A 6,000-nucleotide genomic window follows, 5' to 3' on the forward strand; every position below is an offset into this window, starting at 1 on the left:
CCAATTTATAACCAATGAGCTAAGTACAAGTAGTGGAAAGCCCCTCAGACGGCAGCCAAACGGATGGTCGTAGAAAGTCCCTGTTACATAATGCGATGGTATAAAAGTTCCTCACTTTTGAGACTCAGAGCCTCTAGTTCCAAGAAGGCTGCCACTGTGCTGGTGAGTCAGACCAGGGCCCGAGCTCAAGCTAGCCAATAAAGACCCTTTGCTTATTGCATCACAACTTGTCTTCGAGTGATTCCTCTGGGGAGATTTCAGCCTGGTTCAACACTAGGATACTTCTAATCATATTCCCTTACAACTTACATTTAAGCAAATTAATGACAATTCTTTTGTGATTTCTACATTTTTTTGTCTCCAATTTCAGCTGCATTTCTACAGCTTTTATATTTTAAAACAAAGTTTCTTTTACTGGCATTCAGTGGTGTTTTAAACATTGAGACATTATGAGGTATAGGGCACCGTAGTAGGTCCGGAGGTTACAAATATAAATAGGATTATTTCCTGTCTCCTGAAGCTTAGACTCTAATGTCAAGTAGTAAACAAAGTCTTGCAATAGAACCTGACTCATAGCAATATGAGGTTTAGAATATACTTTATTACCTCAATTATGTTTTTAATTATACATTTGTTGGTGGCATTTTTATCATCTTAGGACCCCACAGCCAGAGTTGCTCAGAACTTACTTCTGGGATCAATCCTACCAATTCTCAGGGGACCACATGTAGTGTAGGTGACTGAGGAAATGGTCAGTGGTGTACAAAGCACGCACCTTAACCTCTGTCCTTTATACTCTTTCTCTGGCCTGATACCTTTTATGTTTTTATTTTTAATCATATACTAAACATGAAGTTTTTAACTAGAAACAATACCCTTTGTTAAAGTAATATTGTTACTGGAAAATGCCATGCTCTTTTAACATACACTTTAACATGCAGTGACTATGACAGCTTTTCAGTCAAAGAAGTGGGCAGTATATGTGCTTCTGTTGGTAGAAAAGTCTCCCAATAATTACCCAGTCTTTATAGATACTGTTACAGTTCAGTGCACTTAAGGCCATATTTCTTTGCTCTATAATTTTTCTTCACACAAAATTCTGGGTAAATATGCATTAGTCAGCTAGTCATGCAATGATCACATATATCAAAGTCTCTTTCCTAGACACTTAACCAGTGAATCCAATAATCTTCCAGACTTTTAAAAAAATAAACTTAAGACCTAAATGTAAAAAAAAAAATCCTATAACACACTTGATTTCAATGAGCAATAATTTTTATTAACTTCGTATCACTTTGCAAACTTGGGTTGGGATGTGACTTTTTTTTTTTTTTTTTTGCTTTTTGGGTCACACCCAGGGATGCTCGAGGGTTACTCCTGGCTCTGCACTCAGAAATTGCTTCTGGAATTTCTCAGGGGACCATACGGGACACCAGGGATCAAACCCAGTTCAGCTGCATGCAAGGCAAACACTCTACCCGCTGTACTATCACTTCGGCCCTCAGGTTGGGTCTTTATCTTGTTTTTTGAATTGAAAAAAGTGAGTAGTTTTTAGATGCAACTTAAACAAATCTGTGAAAGAAAATATAGTAATGTAGACAGAACAAAAAAAAAAGAAAGAAAAAAAAGAAAACCACTTACATATGCTCTGATTGCTTCATAATAAGGAGAAAATCCTAACTCCATAATGATGCTATTAATGTATTACGTATTCTGGGTAAACTCTGACTTTTTGAGGATATTTAAAAATATGTCTTGCAGTTTAATTTTTAAGACTTGCTTTTAGAAATAATACTTTGTCACTATACTATTTTGAGAAACATATGTCATAGCTATTTGTCTCAATGTCCAATATAAAATAAATTGAAGGCACCTTAATTAGAATTTCAGGAAAACGCATTAGTAATTTATCCTTACAATTGTAGAAAATAAATAGACCAAGAAAGTTATTTTTTCTCGTTCAATCTGTGCAGATAAAAATTCTGTAATTAAGCAAACTGGACAAAATATATCCCTGTGCAATAGGGTAAAGACACAGTGGAGTAAAGAAAATAAAGGTAGGAAAGTACCATTTATTTATCATATTTTAAATCCATATTGTTAACCTGAAAAGCTCTATAGGAGGTTTACTAAGATTTGTGGATATATTTTATTATCTGGCTGATTTTTTAAAAATGAAAAGGCAGAACTGTAGAGAGAGATCAAACACCCTGCCCAGTCTACCTCAGTTACTTGCTAGTTAAATTTCAAGGTTATTAATTACTCAACTTATCTTATGACTTTAAATATAGAAGGCCTCAATTTAGCAACACGATTTGTATGAGTAAAAGCAGAAGGGGTTTTACAGAATACATTTGGTTAATAAACATTTTATTTAATTGAAACATAGATGGTTATGGTATGCATTAATCAATTATAGAGAAATAATACATTTTAAAGAGAAAAGTTTCCTTTCTGTGCCCCCTATTTTTGTGAAAAATTTAACTTCAAAAATTTTCACTGATTCAATCTTTAGTGTAAGAGAAAATTTGTTCTGACTAATTAAGAACAAACTTCCCCAACATTTTTAAACTTATTAGAATGTTTTTTTGTATAAAGTAACAAAACAGAAAACAGTAAGTATTGTATGAATAAGTGGACAAATTACATTCATTCATACCATGATTCATTATGAATCCTTAGAGAATCTGATATTTAATTTTGTGGTAAAATGCTTACAAATAGAAAAAGAAGTCAATACTACAATTTGATTTATAACATTACCACTGTTACTGGTTTCAAAGGTTTGTTTTATCAAAATAAAGGACACATGCTAAATATAAGAACTACATATTTAGTATATATAATTAACTTGAGAATTGAGTGAAACTCAAATTATTAAAACTGTTTTCTTCTAAATCATATGCCCTATAACTAGATGACTTAGTTTTTTATTAATAAGATACCAAAATTGACCTCACTGGCGTTTTCTATCATAGAATAAATATTTCTCAAGTGAGATAAAAAAAATTCATGATTTTATCATGACTGTAGTTAGAGTAGAAGTTTTAGTGCATTAGGTGCTTATTAAAATCTCGAACTTCATTTAGCAATCAGGAAACTTTCACTGTGTAAAGAGAACCACCATGTGGCCAGTAGACTGGGAAGCATTTGAAAATGAAGCAAACACAGATTTACTAAATAATCTAAGCTGCACTTAGATCGTCCTTTTGATTTTATAGAACCAAACAGGACAGGATTCAATACATAAAGTCTTACAGAAAGCGTGAACATTGAAAAGATGTATAACTTAACCTGGGAATTCAGATTAGCAAATGAAGGAATGAGACTGATAGAATATGGCTTTCCTAAGTAGTACACTACAGTGATTTGATCGATGCTACCAGTATTTCCATAGGCCTGTTTCCTGGTTACATATAGCGCATAGGAAAACACAAAAGACATAACTGAGTCTGTCAAGAATCAGAAAAAAATATATATTAAAGTTTCTTGGCAAGAAAAATTGAGCTCCTTTATGAGTTTATTACTATAGAATCATTACTAACAATAAATAATTTAAGCAGAGAGAAGACAGATTGGCATTATATGGATATTTTGAGAGTAGAAGCTAGTGACACACACAACATGCTAAGCTTCCACAGGGGATTCCGACTTCTTAAGGGCATCATTATTTTTATTTTGTCTGAAGCCACATCTGATGGTGCTTTGGGATTACCCGTGATTCTATGCTCAGAGATCATTCCTGGTGGTACTCAGGGGACCATATGTACTACCATGAATCAAGGCTAGGTTGGCCATGTACAAGGAAAAGTGCTTTTTCCCCTCTATTTTCTCTATGTTCCTAAAGGTGTTATGCCTGCTGGCTACTAACCCCATCTTTTCAGCAAAGCTCTTTGTTAAATTTACTGTATCTTATCCCTTACTGTATCACCTCTGTCTCAAAAGGTATCTTGTTTGCAATTCCATTAAGTAAAACTGTCTAAGCCATGACTTTTCTATGAAAATCTTTGGTAGTTGCTATGACACATTTTTAGCTGAGCTCACAATTCATAGTCTTCCGCTCTTACCCATAGTAATCTGGTTCTCACTTCTTCTAAGCTTCCAAAAGATAGTCCCAAAGGTTTCCTCGAAGAGTGGGTGGAAAATAATAATGCAACTGAATGCCAAATTTGAAAAAAAATAATAAGCATGTGAGCATCCAAATATAACAACTTTTGCAGGATCTCTTTTATATAAAAAATAAAGTTCCTATTTTGTTTATTCTTGGACCACATTTGGAAGGGTCCAGGGGTCACTCTTTGCTCAGGGATCACTTCCAGCGGTGCTCAAATGATCTCGTGTTGCTGGGGTTCAAACCTGGGTCTGCTGCATGCAAAACCTGAATTCAGTCCCTAGAGTTCTCTGTCTAATTCCAGGATTTATATTTTGAAATGGTTGCAGGTTGAGCACACAATTTTGCTCTTTTCTCTTCACCATTTTCAACAGTAAAATCATTTTCTATATATTAAGCTTTTATGTACATTAAGAATTTTCTACATAATTTAGCTTAATTCGTAGTGATTTAATATGAATATTATATTAAAGAATTTATGCCATTTAGTGGAGGTAGTTCGTATTTAATTTAGCAAACTTTCCAATACTAGTTATTTAATTCGTTTTTTTCTTCTTCTTCTAGGCCACACCCAGTGTTGCTCCGGGCTTACTCTTGGCTCTGTGCTCAGGGATCACTCCTGGCAGTGCTCAGGGGACCATATGTGGTGTCAGAAATAAAATCTAGGTTGGCTGTGTGAAAACAAGAAAAGACCTTACCCACTGCAGTTAGTATAAAATATACTAAATAATATAATATTTTTATATTCTGTAGCACTGCACTGTAGCACTATCATCCCGTTAATCATCAATTTGCTCGAGCGGGCGCCAGTAGTGTCTCCATTTGTCCCATCCCTGAGATTTTAGCATCGTAAACTTTATGCCCTCTCTCTACAGATGTGGCACACCAGCTGGATGTCCTTGGGCATAATGGTGACGCGCTTGGCATGGATGGTGCAAAAGTTGGTACCTGGAAGAGCCCCACCAGGTAGGCCCTGCATGCTTCCTGCATCCTGAAGGAGTCTCTTATATTCTGTATAAATTAACATGCAACACCATATTTTATTCCATACAAATTAATATGCAGCACCATTAGGAGTGTTTATTTTTTCTTCTAGGGATTTTTTTCTTTGTACATATTTAATAAAAATGGACTGATACCTTGGGAGGATCCTCCCAGGATGGGAGAAGCATGCTGAAAGTAGACTATAGACCAAACATGATTGCCACTCATTGCCTCTTTTGCAAACCACAACACCCAAAAGGAGAGAGAGAACAAAAGGGAATGCCCTGCCACAGAGGCAGGGTGGAATGGGGGGATGGGGGATGGGAGGGATACTGGGATCAGTGATGGTGGGAAATGGGCACTGGTGGAGGGATGGGTACTTGATCATTATATAATTGAAACCCAAGCACAAAAATTTCTAAGTCTACAACTCATGGTGTTTCACTAATAAAAATTAAAAAAAAAAACACAAGCAGACAAAATAAAATAAAATAAAATGAACTGGTACCATGGTACATAGGCAGTACATATACCTTGAATGTGTGACCATGGACTCAATTCCTGACTGCACAGAGAAACAAACAAACAAAAAAAGGTGTTATAGTGTGTTTGGTCAGTATTCGTAGAATTTGTAAACGTGCCAAGGTGACGCACGTGTATTAACTTGTACTCTCCGTCGTGTCTCGTAGGTCACACTGCAAATTTGCAATACTCGCCTGATCACTAGAAATATTTGACTTCTTCAGTGACTAGATCATAGTTTTAAAGATTTTAAAGATTTTTAATAAACCATTTCACTTAACTCATCAAATCAACTATCCATTGGAGGCCAGGGCAGAGCATGAAAAAGCACCTGTGTCACAAACTTGAGGCCAGTTAGGCTGCATGACCAGTCCCCAGAGCCC

This window comes from Sorex fumeus, unplaced genomic scaffold, assembly GCF_029834395.1.
Source record: "Sorex fumeus unplaced genomic scaffold, SorFum_2.1 ptg000002l, whole genome shotgun sequence".
Lineage (NCBI taxonomy): Eukaryota > Metazoa > Chordata > Mammalia > Eulipotyphla > Soricidae > Sorex > Sorex fumeus.